Source organism: Sceloporus undulatus, chromosome 3, assembly GCF_019175285.1.
Source record: "Sceloporus undulatus isolate JIND9_A2432 ecotype Alabama chromosome 3, SceUnd_v1.1, whole genome shotgun sequence".
NCBI lineage: Eukaryota > Metazoa > Chordata > Lepidosauria > Squamata > Phrynosomatidae > Sceloporus > Sceloporus undulatus.
In genome coordinates, this window is record NC_056524.1 from 45,523,557 (window position 1) to 45,538,936 (window position 15,380).

General features: G+C 39.2%; 1 long non-coding RNA gene across 1 annotated transcript; it reads left to right on the forward strand.

Annotated features, from left to right (window-relative positions):
• Positions 1-343: 343 nt before the first annotated feature.
• Positions 344-13,388, forward strand: LOC121926484. Its single transcript, XR_006103026.1, has 3 exons — positions 344-515; positions 4,321-4,506; positions 13,366-13,388. It is a non-coding gene; the product is annotated as an uncharacterized LOC121926484 (long non-coding RNA).
• The last annotated feature ends 1,992 nt before the right edge of the window (positions 13,389-15,380 follow it).

Genomic DNA, 15,380 nt, shown 5'->3' on the forward strand with positions numbered 1-15,380 from the left:
GCTGTAGCTTCTTCTGATAAACCACCAGAGAAACAAAGTCCCCAAAGTGCTCTTTATTAACAGTGCTATAATACAAAACCAGATCTCTAAAACATACCAATCCAACTCCTACTTCAAACCCACAAGCTATCCCTTGCAACCCCTGGGTTTATATAGTCTCCAGACCATGTGGTCTCCCAAACCCAGTGAATTCAGGTGTGTAACCATGTCATGTATCTCCTGTGCAATGCAGACACATGGTTTCATCATCCATGGCTACGTGCACTTGGGCATTGAGGTGTCCTTGAGCCAATGAGCTTCATCTGTGCTGATCAGTCTTGCCAGTCTGCTGAATGCTCATGGCCAAACACACACACATCAAGCATTTCCCTGTGTGCTGTGTTTTAACCCTTCAAATCCCTGACAGAACTGTGGGGCAATTACCCAGCCTCAATTCCTTCTGGGACAAGCAAAAGCAATTCTTCCCTGAAGCCACACAATGGTAGTGTGGGATTAAGACTGAATTACACAAAAAGGTATCTGCTCAAAATTGCTCTCTTCTCTCTTTTTTAAAGCAATTTACACAGTAAGTACAGAAAGACTGACTAACTGATAAAAATGATGCAATGGAGGGGGAGGGGTGTTTTTCTCAAATAAAATAAGCATTAGTTTACATTACATACCAACCTTCAGCCTAATCTTATGGGCAAAATTCCTGTAAAAATATGAATTAATTAATGCTAAAGCTGTTGTATTTTATGTATCTTAAAAGTGGGTACAGAGATTTGTAGTAGTAAGTGGACAGCTTTGGGAACTTTTCTAAACCTGTACAAAATAGATAGGGAAATAATCTGCCTCACAGGGAAGTTGTAAATTCAGAATAAATAAAGTTATGCCTCCTTAGAAGTACAAAATAAGAGACATATACATCAAGGCTGGAAATAAACATATTCATTCTTTGTCATTTGGTGATTTTAAAGATCTCACTAAATACATTTGAATGTGCATCCTGTAGTTGTCATTTCCATTTTGATATTTTTGGAACATATGGATGATTTATATACATTTATATCTCTGGTTTGTTGTTGTTAGGTGTGTTTTTTTACTAATACTAATTTCATTGTGGTTTTGTTTCTTCTCCTTTTTTTAAACTTTCTCTTTTTGTTGATTCTGGAGATAGTCAAAGGCCTTCATGGCCGGCATCCATGGTTTTTTGTGGATTTTTCAAGCTATGTGGCCATGTTCCAGAAAAGTTTCTTCCTGACGTTTTGCCAGCATCTGTGGCTGGCATCTCTGAAGAAAACTTTTCTGGAACATGGCCACATAGCCCGAAAAATCCACAAAAACCTATTCTGGAGATAAATAAGAATAAAGGCTGACAATATATATATGAGAAAACTGCATACCACTTTTTATGTTAGTGGGAAATTTCCTATGAAGGACAATGTAAATAGTTCTTTGTATAACTTTCTCCAATGCTTGCATTTACAACACAATTTCCCCTGATATCTTTATATTAAACAACCTTAATATAATCATTTTGAAATGCAGCTTTCTCAACTATAGAGATTTTTTGTGTTCAAAAAAAGTTACCCAACAATATGCAGAATAGCATGCAACCCAAATGATGACTATGTCCTGATATGCATATTTTGCATACTGAGAATGTGACTTATGTCAGTCCATTTCACTAGTGGGGGTTTTACCCACTATTCCCACCTTGGGATATAAATCTTTTCCTATAATAATTACAGAGACAAAGAAAAAGTATTATGTCATGATTGATATTAACAAACATAATTATGCATTTTTGATGTAGTGCTTGCAGGACAGGAGTATGAATTATAATCATGTGTTCTGCTCATATGATGGTATTCTGAGTTTAGAATGCCTAAATATAGCTAGAGTCACTGACCAAAGGACACTGCTTAATTTCATGGATGCAGACAGGAACCTTGGTGTTTTCAGTCATAATTCAACACTTAATAACTGGACAATAGGTAGTTAGCGAGAATAGCATTTTTTTAAAAAAAAAATCATTGTCATTTAAAAACATCAAGTCTCTTTTATTTGCTATGATCAAAATTGTTTACTTTAAGCTATTGTTCTCACACCTTGGATTATATGAAAGCTGACCATGATTGAAATTCTGTTGATTAGTCCCAACTGCAGTAAAGCCACTGAATCGATTGCTCAGTGGTGAGTCAACACAGGTAAATATAGATGATTCAGTGACTCTACTCTAGTGAAAACTTAACAATAGGATTTTGGCCAATGCCAACAAATTCACTGGTCTTCTTGGCTTTACTTCGCGAACAAAGATTCAGGAAGGACTTGTCCATGCTTTCTATAAGCACGTTGATGACATTGGATGTATCCTTCAAGCCTGTGCACCCTTGAAACGAGAGGTTCGACTGTTGAGGCCTTGACAAGCATGGACGGTGGCAGCAAGGTCCTCGGGTTGTAGGTGTGATTAGAGTTTCCTTCTCTTAGATGGTTGACCTTACAGGGTGAGACAAGCACCATCTGCCTGGGTTTGGGATTAGAGTTTTCCTTCTCCCAGGATGGTTGCCATAAGGCTAGAGAGCCCATCCTGCCCTTTGGCGCTCTTGGTTAGACCCTTCAGTTGTGACCTGTCTGGCGTGGGAGGCCCTGCCGGTGGCTATTATACCACTGCCAGCATAACTCACAACTTCATTAGGGTATGCAAGCCTCTCCCCCACACAGTCAGAGCATAGCTGGAGGGGAATAGGAGGCCGGAAGATGACAGTTAAGGAAGGAGGAGCCTCTTTCTTCAGGCTAGCCCTGGTGGAGCTGGGTCTGCCTGATCACTCCCTCTCAGCCCGAAAGAAAATTCACTGGTAACAGCAGACAAATTGGCATATATCTGGCTTATCCTTTGCAGAGATACACACTACTTACCCTTCAATTTCTTTCTCAATCAGAGGCTAGCATCTGATCTTTCACCTCGGTTCTTAAAGTACAAAGGTTCCTTTCTAGTCAGTGAGTTCCACCTCCTGGCTACCGTACCATCCAATTGCCTCAATTTGGTAGCAACAGTCCTCATCAGCCTTCTATCATCCCACCTTTTCAGATGCTTTTAAAATACACATTTTTTCTTTCTTCTTCTCACTTTTCTACTTTATACTTTATTTCAGCATTCCAAATGCAAAAGTAGTTTGCATTCAGTTAACTCAGCCTGTGGGGAGAGAGGAGAACAGAACAGAGTGGAATCTTGTCCTTACCAGTAGAACCAGGGAAAAGTGGTCTGCTGCAGCCTCTCTTAGGTTGTACTTTCCTTCTCATAATCAACTTCTACCATCTTGACCATACTCTGATGTTGTTTGTCCAGTTCACATATATCCTACTTTTCATCTGTGAAATATTGGAAGTTATGGACTAGTGAACTCTAGCCAATAATTTTTTTGCGTCTCTGAAGAAACATCAGCCCAGTTTTATAATGTGTCAGGACTTTATGAAGTCCACTTGCTCTCTTGTCAAAGATAGCAGAAATAACTTTGTCCAAGCTGCAGGAACTACCTGTCATTAGACACTGGCTCTGCTCTTCCAAATGGATCTGCAGAGAGGAACCCAGGAGGGTTTGAGAATGTGGCCTTGGGAGGGTCCAGCCTTCTTGTAGGGATATGAGTCTACAGATACCACTACCTCCATTCAGCACATCTGCCCTTTCTTCACCTTTATTGCTTACACTGCTTTTTCAGGCAATCCTTCTGCCATTACAGTTTCTCAAACTGCTATGGATTAAGCCCCAGAGCTCCAGTGTGGAAGAAGCCATTACCCTGAAGTTGCCTTTGTCCCCTGCAAAGCATCAAAGTAATCCTTCTACCTGCTTTTAGACCTGTTGGTAACTCTCTGTAGCTCACTACAGCTATCTTTCAAAATAATGCTGCAGGTTTTTTCAAAATCTAAATAATAATTATGTCATATTTAAAACAGGGGTAGGAATCAAGATGCTGTTGGACTGCAGCTCCCATCAGCCTAGCTAGCATAGCCAAAGTTGCAAACTACTAGGAATTGTTGCCCATCAACATCTGAAATGCCACATTAGTCTCACACTGATACAAAAAGTAATAAATAAATAAATAAGAACCTATAACTACTTTGTAAAGCAAATTGAAATTTTTTCTTGATTTTTGCTCTCTTTTTGCTGGAAGGAGACATTCCACTGTCATCATTTAGTCTAATTGTTATAATTATATGTTAGTGTTCTGAATGTTTATTACTGTAGACCTGGTGAGCCAGAGTAATTAGGATGTTTTGGCTGCTTTTGGCCACAGTTGGGTCATATAGCCAACATAAACTTTGTTTAATCCTTCACAGTACCAAGTGGAAAGAACATAGCAGTGAATCTGATGAATATTTTGTTAAACTGGTGTCAAGACCTCCTGATTCAATCCTGAACTCTCTTCTCTGGGACTTTTGAAGACAGACAACAGACACTTCTTACACAACAACCTCAACTCTTTAAAGGGTGGCAGCTGGTCACAGCTCAGCATGTGAAACTCTGTTAAGTCTTATTTTCTTTACATTTCTTAGATTCCCACTGGCATTTTTTTCTCCCAACCCGTGTCTGTACATCAATATGAGTATATTGTTTGAAATGTTTAACTGATTTTTTTCATTTCTGCATGAAAACTCTTGTGTATATTAGGCCTTTTATAAAAAGGTATGCTAATATATGTACTTTTATACATTTTCCCTATGACTAAAGACTGTTCACATGCTGGAAATGCACATGCTTTATTTGTAGACATTTTGTTCATGCATGGTTCTGCAATGTGCAACTCTCCAGTTAATGTTTGACTGCAATTCCCAGAATTTCTAAGCCCACATAGCTGGGAATTTTGTTGGGCTGCAATTCTCAGAATTTCTAAGTTCACACAGCCAATGGTGATAACTCTTGGGACATGTAGTCTACTCCCATTGACAGGACCACATTTTACGCACCCATGGAAAATCTTTTTTTTAACTATAGCTCTGCAAATACTTCAGTTACATGGCCAGGGTGGTTAAAGGACACTGTAAATTGTAGTAAATAAAATAAAAAGTGGCATTTCCAAAGTCTAGTGTAAATTCCCACACTAGAGGAGAGAACTAAGTAAGGCCTTTGACAGGGTTCCCCATGACATTCTTGCAAACAAGCTTGTAAAATGTGGGCTAGACAAAGCAACTGTTATGTGGATTTGTAATTGGCTGACCGGCCGAACCCAAAGGGTGCTCAACAATGGCACCTTTTCATCCTGGAGAGAAGTAACCAGTGGTGTTCCACAGGGCTCTGTCCTGGGCCCAGTACTGTTCAACATCTTTATCAATGACTTGGAGGAAAAAATTGGGGGAATACTTATCAAATTTGCAGATGACACCAAATTAGGAGGAATAGCTAATACTCCAGAGGACAGGATCAAAATTCAAAATGACCTGAATAGACTAGAAAGCTGGGCCACAGCTAACAAAATGAACTTCAACAGAGAGAAATGTAAGGTACTGCACTTAGGGCAAAAAAAAATGAAATGCACAGATATAGGATGGGCGACACCTGTTTTAAGGAGACAACATGTGAAAGGGATCTAGGAGTCCAAGTAGACCACAAGTTGAACATGAATCGACAGTGCGATGCGGCAGCTAACAAGGCCAATGCGATTTTAGGCTGCATCAATAGAAGTATAGTGTCTAGATCAAGGGAAGTAATAGTGCCACTATATTCTGCTCTGGTCAGGCCCCACCTGGAATACTATGTCCAGTTCTGGGCGCCACAATTCAAAAAGGACATTGAGAAACTGGAGCGTGTCCAAAGGAGGGCGACTAAAATGGTGAAGGGTCTGGAAACCTTGCCCTATGAGGAACGCCTTAGGGAGCTGGGGATGTTTAGCCTGGAGAAAAGAAGGTTAAGAGGTGATATGTTTAAATATTTGAAGGGATGCCATATTGAGGAGGGAGCAAGCTTGTTTTCTGCTGCTCCAGAGACTAGGACCCGGAGCAACGGATGCAAGCTGCAGGAAAAGAGATTCCACCTGAACATTAGGAGAAACTTCCTGACAGTAAGGGCTGATCGACAGTGGAACACACTTCCTCGGAGTGTAGTGGAGTCTCCCTCCTTGGAGGTCTTCAAATGGAGGCTGGATGGCCATCTGTCGGGTATGCTTTGATTGAGATTTCCTGCATGGCAGGGGGTTGGACTGGATGGCCCTTGTGGTCTCTTCCAACTCTGATTCTATGAACTGCCTGGTAAATATTAGGTTATGCTACTAGAGAAGTATGCTGGAGGTGGTGATTGATTCTGCTATCAAGATTTAAGACAAAGATGTAATTCTTCACTATGTTTCTTCTCAAGGGTAGCAATGAGGAATTTCAACAATTTCTTTACACTGTGAGAAACTTGTTCACAGTTTTCAAAGCTATTCACAATTCAGGACATATTCTGCACAAAATTTGCACTTTGTTATTTTGTGCAGAAAACCATTTTCTGCACCAGAAACAGCATTTTCTACATGGAAGATAATATTGCAAAAGAGAAATATTCATTCCAGTGCAGAAAATGCTGTTTCTGCATGAATCATCCACATGTATGTTTTGCATAGAATAAGTCCCAAACTGTGAAGATTCACTTAAGTTCAGGATACTTCTTGACAGGGTTTCTCAAGACTTGAAAAACATATTTTGACTTTTTGACTATTTTTGAAAATTCTTTCCATTCCTAATTTGAGAGGCTGGGGTGCTCCAAAGTTATAAACATTACCAAATTATCTCATTTTGTGCTGGATTTATTTTTTTCAAGTTTAATTACTCTTTCTTTAGTCATTTTCTTCTTTAGACAATAAATATGTTTCATGGAAGGGGGTTACTCTATTTTATTGCTTTCATAAGCTTACTGTTTTCTGTATTTCTGTCTACTAAAGCCTACCTAGGTTTCTTATATATAAAATCAAAGCTGAGTCACAGGCTTCTGCATTGACTTGCAGATTTTTGCTGACATCTTGACCTGCAAAAACTTCTTACAGAATATTGCTCAAAACAAATTACAAAAGTCAGATCATTGTAGAATTGTGGGAGAATATAAAGAAGACTAAAGAAAAATTTCTGCAAACAGGGCAACTTTTTCTTATTTGTACTGCACTGGGAAACACTGCAGCACTGTTGCAATTGATTGGTTTCTTCTTGATTGCCATAATGAGGTTTTCTTAAAAAACAAACAAACATGTGCATTAGCAACTGAATTAATAACGAAGGCTGAGTCTGCACTGCAGAATGTATGCTTTAACTGTCATGGCTCAAAGCTATGGTATTCTGGGCTTTGTTATTTTGTGAGCTATTTAGCCTTCTTTGTTGGACAACACTGGCACCACAACAAATTGCAAATCCCAGGATTCCATTGCATTTAACCATGCCAGTTAGAGTAGTGTCAAACTGCTTTATTTCTGTAGTGCAGATTCAGCCAAAGTGAGTTGGAAAACAGTGCCAAACAAGAACGTTCAGCTTCTATGATTTCACCAAGCAGAGCAGCTTCTGGCCACTTCAGGGGTATGGAGTTTATATGACACACTCTTCCAAAGCAGCTGGAAGCTGCTCTGAAGCTTCCAGCAAAAGGAGTGGATTAAATCCACTCGCACCGGCAGCCTGTTCAAGATTGCAGTGATGGCTAGCTTCAGGAGTGGGTCATCCAGTTGCCGCAGTCCTGGACGATTTTCTTTAATACTCTTATGTTTTGCAAGCTCGTGTTTGTTCCAGCCCTACATCATTTGAAGTCCACAAGAATAAAGCTGTGTGCATTTTCCCATGATGTACATATTTTTCTATTCAGTTTCCCCAATATACACATTTTCCTCTAATATGTGCCTTTATTCATGCCATTTCCCATAATGCGTGTATTTTTGCATCCAAATGATTTCCATTTGCATCTCTATCCACAGGTGGTCAGTTTCTGCAATAACGTCGACAAAACCTTGCACTGATAGCTTTATCATTGGGAAAACATGCCTTCCAATTTGTTACAATCAGCCCTCAATATCTTCAGATTCTTTATTCATGGATTCAAACACCCATGGTTTGACAATATTTCAAAAATATATTATATTTCAAAAATATTTCAAAAAGCAAACCTTGATTTTGCTATTTTATATAAAGGCCGCCATTTCACTACATCATTGCATTTAATAGGTTTAGCATTCATGGTTGTTGGTATCCATGAGAGATCCTGGAACCAAACCCCAGCGGATACCAAGGGCACATCATATTTATTATTTTATTTATTAATAAATTTAATAATAAATTTTCATCCTACATCATAAAATCTTTGGATAGCATTTCAGTTGTAAACTATGAGCCACTTTTTGTCCTAATCTTTTGGGGAAAACAGGATATATGGAAATATTATTGTTGTCATCGTCATTGTCATCTTTTGAAATAGTACAGAGATGTTTTAAAAGTTGCTTGCATTGGTGTTCATAGGTGTTGCTTTAAATAGCTACATCTGGACTGAGCTGTGCAGATAGAATAGAGATAGGAGAGGAGTTGCTTCAAGTTAGCTAGAATGTTCCTTAAATTTGTCCAGAAATCTAGGTATGTTTATGTCATGACATACATTTATTCATACATACAAAATTATATTCAGATTTTACATTTGCTCCAGTAAGCTCAAGGAAGCATACATGACTTCACCCCTTCCTACTTTATCCTCACAACATCATTGTGAGGTAGTTCAGGTTGAGAAAATGGGCTCTTACCTAATGTCTTGGGTAAGAGCATGGGGAGAGATGTGGCAGGTAGCATAGCAATTGTCCATAAATAACCTTTGGTCCAGTCCTGCTAGCTGATTCTTACATTCCTACAGTATTAGTTCCTCTTCCTCCTGCAACTTCCAGGGACAAGTTTTCTTTTAGCACTGCATTTTCAATTTTGTTTTGGTAGCAATATTTATATTTCAGAACTATTGCTTTATAATAACTGTTTTTGCATCACAATATTCTGGTGCTTGTGCTTTATGTCACATTCTTCCGTGTTTATAAAGGGTGTTGTCTGCTCTGTGACCTTGTAGATAGGACAGGATATAAATCTGAAAGAACAAATAATCCAGTGGAAGGCATTGCATTATCAGGCCAGACTGTAGTGCTATCTTTCTGTCAGTTGCAATCACATTATATCTGTCTGTTACATAATCTGTCAGTCTAATATAGCTTGGCTGTATCTGCTGAGTGCATGGTAGCCAGGAAACTTTTATAATAGTACACAACAGTGAATTGTCTTTAGTCCTGATTCCATATGTCTTTCTCATTTCCCATTCCTGCACTTCAAAATAACTTTTATTGACATGACACAATAATAACTGAGGGGTGGGGGAATGTAATTGTTAATGGGGCAGTAGCATCTTGTCACAGTTGCACAAGGTGTGATGTTATCTGAAGGTGCACAAGGTGTGTTGCCATCCAGTATTCTGAGCTAACTGGAAGCAAATATACACTTGTCCCTCTATATTCACTAGGGTTAGTAGCACAAGACCCCCATGAATATGAAAAAAGAGCAAATAACAAAAACACCATGTTTTACCTGAGAGGATACCTCTTTAGGAATTTCTAGGTCCTCCAGTGCAACTCTGTGGTCAATGTCCAACAGACACTGACCATAGAACTGCACTGGAGGAGCTACAAATACTTAGTAGAGTATTCTGTCTAGCATTCTCTAGGCCTTTTAGTGCAGCTTTTAGTTAAAGTTGACCATAGAGTTGCACTGGAGGACCTAGATATTCCTAGAGAGAACATATTAATCAAATCTGTGAATAATCAAATCCACAAATATCAAAGCTGCAAATATGGAAGGATGAGTGTAGTCTTCCTACACCAGTATAACAGTCTATAGGATCAGGTCACAAGCTGGCAAAAAAATAAAGAAATGTTTATAACAACACACATCACCCCAGAAGTGTTGACTTTTGTTTCATTGTGTTTTTGATGTTATATTGGATATAAATGAAAGATCACAGTCATTCTAGCTCTCAAATAATTCAGAAATAAGAATTATTAGACTCTGAGCCTAAAGGGAGCACATTTAGTTTAGGATGGTGACTGGAAGGAAATGTATTTCAACAACATTTGTATGTGAATCAAATGCAATGATGCAGAGAACAGTGTTTTTAATCAGGTTCTCAACTTCTATAGAAAAGGAAAGAGGAAGAGAGAGATTCATCTTAAGACAGATGAATCACAAGAGCTGAAAAGCATCTTGAATGCCTGCTAGTCCAGTGCTATTCAAAGTGGTGGTTCATGGACTGATGCAAGTGCTGGAACCATTGGCTTTCAGTCACTGGAGAAATTCCAAGAAACAAAGAATCAACAACCTTCCACTAGGTTTGAGCACATGGTTATCACTAGGCGATCATGATTAGTGCAGGCCACACCAGGTGACACCCTAAGGAGGAGTAACACCACTGCTGCCCAGACATCCACCTTTTGGCAGAAATGGGCTGTGATGTTCACCTGCATTCCTTTAAAACACTGAAGAGACGGTATGAATGAGGTGAGGCTTAGTGGGAGGAGAGGCACACACACACACACACACACACACACACACACACACATATATATATATAATTTTTAGTTCTTTTTAAATTTCCTTATAAAATATCACATCTTACCAAATTTTCCCTTTAACTACTATGTACATATAAATACATATAGGCTGTGTGTATGATATTGTAATTTACAGGTATATTTTTAATTTTGCTAGTTGTTTATGCTCAACTATTACCATTATATTAATTGATATGTGGGAATTACAATTTAAGAATACAGGGGTACCCCGGGTTACGAATTTAATTCGTTCCGCCGCCGCGTTCGTAACCCGAAAAGCTTTCGCAAGCCGAAAACCCATAGGCGCTAATGGGGAAAAGCCGCGATTTGGTGCGAAAAAGCGCCGAAAAGCACCAAAATTTCTTTCGTAACCCGAAATAACCTTCGTAACCCGGAACAGTTTTTTTCAATTGATTTTTTTCGTAACCCGGAAATTTCGTAAGGCGGCGCATTCGTATCCCGGGGTACCACTGTAACATTAGTACAAAAGGCAATATTAAGGATTCTGTATGATGTGGTATAGGAGGAATTCAGTGGGGGTGGGGGTGACACCAGCCCTAATGACACCACTGTGTGGAGCCTCTTCTCAAGAGCCAAAACACTGATAAATGCATGCCCCATATCACATGGACCTTTGCAACTGCTTTCAGTTAAATGAATCAACACATATCTCAGATTTCCTCCACAGAGTAATCAAAACAATACCTGAATAGGGATGGAGTGTTTGAATATGGGGGAGTCAGATGAGTAGATGGAACTCCCCATCAACCAAGATTCATCCCACCATTTCCATATCCAAAAGATTCCACAGGAGCTGGTGCTACACATTGCTATACCAGCACATAAAAGACTTTGTATGAAGGGAACTACATGTTCTGCATATGCCTACGTACAAATGCCACATCTTCAAAGAAGTAGTGTCTGAATTGACCCTGAGAGAAACAGAAATTGCAAACATCACCAAGCTGAAAGTTCTCTGATGCCATAGGAAAAGTCTTTTCTGTTTCTTCCATAAAACTGTCAGTAAGTATTTGAGCCCCTTTAAAAAGCACATTCCTAGTGAGCTGGATGAAATACAGTTTATAAGAAGAATTAAATACAGCTAAGTCATACTTGTAAGCATCAGCTGCAAAAATCTCCACAACAGAAATGAACATGAAAGAGAGCAACTCATAAAGATGCCCAAGCCAGTTATAAAAAGTGTCTCCAGATGAAATGAAAATGATGAAAATTCATTTTCCACCCCACAAAGAAGAGACTCTTCTGACTATATTTTTTCAGTGTGTGCTTGTTGCTTTTCTCTAGACAGGCTATGTCGCAACATTTTCCCCCTCTTCTGATCTAACTTTCAGCCTGAAGCAGGCTACTGGCAATTCTTGTTGAGTCAGGAATAGCCTCATGATGCACACAGACACGCATATTAATTCTTTTTTTAAAATGTGTAAATTACTCCAACTTGAAATCCTCAAAAAACTCAAAAAATGGTTGCTGTGGTAGGTGTACTGATCACAACACCACTCCTTCAGAAAAAGGAAAACTGGTGAAATTTTCAAGTTAACATTTATTGTACTAGCCAAAGGCCATGACAAAAAGAGCTTATCAAAAAACATAAAATATTTAAAACAAAAGGCACAGAATACAAAGGACAAAAAATGTCCCGACATTTAGTGTGCAGTTAAAATAGTGAACTGTTAAAAAGGACAAAAGGAAAAAAGACATTTTTCCTGATGTATATTGTATATACATATACATAAACATATACAATAACATCATAAAATCTAATTAATACTTGGCGTCTCCATGGCAATTTATGGCAATTTTATTTAACTTTCTCTTTCTAATCTTTTTTGCAGCCATGGCAAAAAGAGTCACTCTCTGTGTTACATAGTCATTGGTATCACTGCCAAGGAATTGTACTGAATCAACAGTAGAGCCCCCACTTTTGTTTGTCAGCAAAGTTGTTAAAAGTTTCTTTCTAAAGTTGCTGTACAATGGACAAATTAACAAGTAGTGAACAATATTCTCCACCTAAGGTTGACTGTAAATGCATAGACTGTTCTCAAAAGGCACTTTGTTGTAGTGTCCATCTAGAACCGCAGTAGGCATTACTTGAAGTCGTAGCTCAGTGAAGGCAATTCTTAAAGTAGGCAACTTGAGTTTAGTTGAATATCTGGCTCTAAAATGTTCAGTCCTCAAAAAGGAGAACCAAAAGGAGAATTGTGAGGTCCTAATTGACTGGAGATCTTTTCTTGAATCAGTCCAAAAAAGGAATTCTCTTAATTGCCTCTTATCCATGCCAAAAACAGCGTTCAACTCAGAAAAGTTACATTTTTGTGAAAGAATTTGAAAACTTGATTTCCAGAACAGGTTGTTTCACATTTCCAAGTAACACAATGCTGGGAGACGATTAGTTGATAAGGTAGCAATATGTTTAAAATATCTTATCTGTGTAAAATTTATTTTTGTTTTAACTAAAGGGCAGCCAAATTCAGTGCACAAAAAAGGTGCAGGAGTTCCATTTGGTAAAGTGCAGAGCTTTCGGAGAAATTTATTTTGTAATATTTCCAAGGCTTTTTCAGTGTGGGTATCTGATCCCCATATATCTGCACCATAAAGCATCTCGGCAATAATTTTGCTGTTGAAAATTTTTAAGGCAGGTTCAGTCAATTAAAAGGCATGCAATAGACCATGGAATCCTAAATGCAAGACAGAAATTATGCTCTTACCTCCAACATACAAAAAACTTTCCTTTTAACACTCAGTTCTCTCTCTCTCTCTCTTTCTCTTTCTGGACTTTATTACACAGGAAGGATCCCGTGGAGAAACTGGATTTAAAGTGAAAACTATCAACAAGAGTGAGTTGTTTTTCACATGACAGATTAACCTGAATAGAAAGTAAAAATAATCTGCAAAAGCAGGTAATTTTTCAGATGACGTTTGCATCAAAGGGAAATAATGTGATATTAATCCGAACAGAAAGTTAACAAAACCCATTTTTTTTTACTTTTGAGGAACTTCTGAAAGTAAAAAGGAGGGGTTTTTGTTGACTTTTCCTTTGGATTAATGTCACATTATTTCTCATTGACATCAACGTGCCTGAAACCTGCTTTTGTGGGTGTTTTGCGGAATTTTCAATCCCATTTCTGCATGGGATTTAACTAATTTGCCCCAATTTGCCTGTGTGTGATAACGTCCCTCCATTCTCTCTCTCACACAAACACAACACTCTTCAGATTCCATTACACGTAGGCCTGTTACAAACGGGCTCTTGAGGCGCCCCCATCAAGTGCTAGGGGTTGGCCGGGGACCTAGCGTCCACACCGGCCTCACCCCTAGCACGTGACGGGGGTGTAATAATGGCGGCACCCTATACACACAGGCGCCGCCATTATTACGTGTTGGACGCATAGTGTCCGCACGTTGCTCAGCGCTTATGACATTGCTAGTGCACCACTGGCACCTCACGGCATCATAACGGCGCCGCGGGAAGAAGCGCCATTTTGGGGCTTCTTTTTTGCTCCACGCGGGAGCCGCGTGGTTTGGCTGATACGGCTCCCTCGCGGAGCAACCAGCAGCACTGGCAGACCGCCGCTTTTAGGCGGTCTGTAACGTGCCGTAGTATCTCTTGTTTCTACCAGCAATGACTTAAACTCTCCTACTGTCTGAAGCAGGTAAAGAAATGTCCACCCATCCCCCACGATTTGTCACCTTGTCACACTCAACTCCCACCTTAGTTCCAATTCAATGCAGGCATATTAAAACAGTGGGTCCTTCACATTCTCTGGAGTTAGGAGTGCAGGACACCTATGAAAGTGAAAAATCTAAAAATAAAAACCATTTTTCACCTGAAATAACACCCCTTTAGGAATCTCTGGGCCCTCTAGTGCAACTCTATGGACAATATTGGACAGTTGTACACTCTATAATTGCACTGGAAAACCTATACATATCCAAAGAAGTGTTTTTTTCCTAGGAATCTTAAGCCCTCCAGGGTTACTATGGTCACATTATACCAGAGTCATGCTAGAGGACCTGGAGATTCTTAATCAAATTTGTGAATAGTTAATTCTGCACATGTCAGTGCCGCAAATGTGGAGGACTAACTGTAATTTGTTGGACAATTCAGGAATACACAAAGAAATCCACATACAACATTCTGGCCAATCAAAATGAAGTATTCCAAAATAGCATTTGTTCTAATTGGGAACCTTATGGAGATGACTCCGCACATGCATACTAGACATCTTAAGATTTGTCTCCCTTGTGATAACAGCCACACTATTACTCCCTTCTTTCTTCTCTTTACCTCCCCTTTTGACAATCAGCTTCTGTAGGCAACGACACCAACCACAGAGCCATCTAAGGGTTCATTCCCACTTACATTTAAATCAGTTTGTGATTCACTTTCACTCCATGTCATTGAATTGGTTCCAAAAAGTCTGTAGTTCCTACCATGGCAGCAGATTTTTTAATTATTTCCTTGTAATAACTTCTTTTTATGGCATGACTGTCTTTTCCACTAGTTTGTGCCACTTCAAAATGCATGTCAATCATCTACGCATCATCAGTGATGCAGGGAAGGAGGGAGAAGGGGGAAGGGACAGCTGGAAGACCAGGCACCCCCCCAAAGAAAAATGGAGGACCATTTAGGAAAAATATATGGAGGGCATTCCCAAATCAAAGCCCAAAGCACTGCTAGGAATGTCAATGCATGATTCTTTGTTATGCTCAAAATGGAAGACCTTCCAGAGGGATGGATATATATATATATATATATATATGGAGGACAACCCCAAATCAAAGCCCAAAACACTGCTAGGA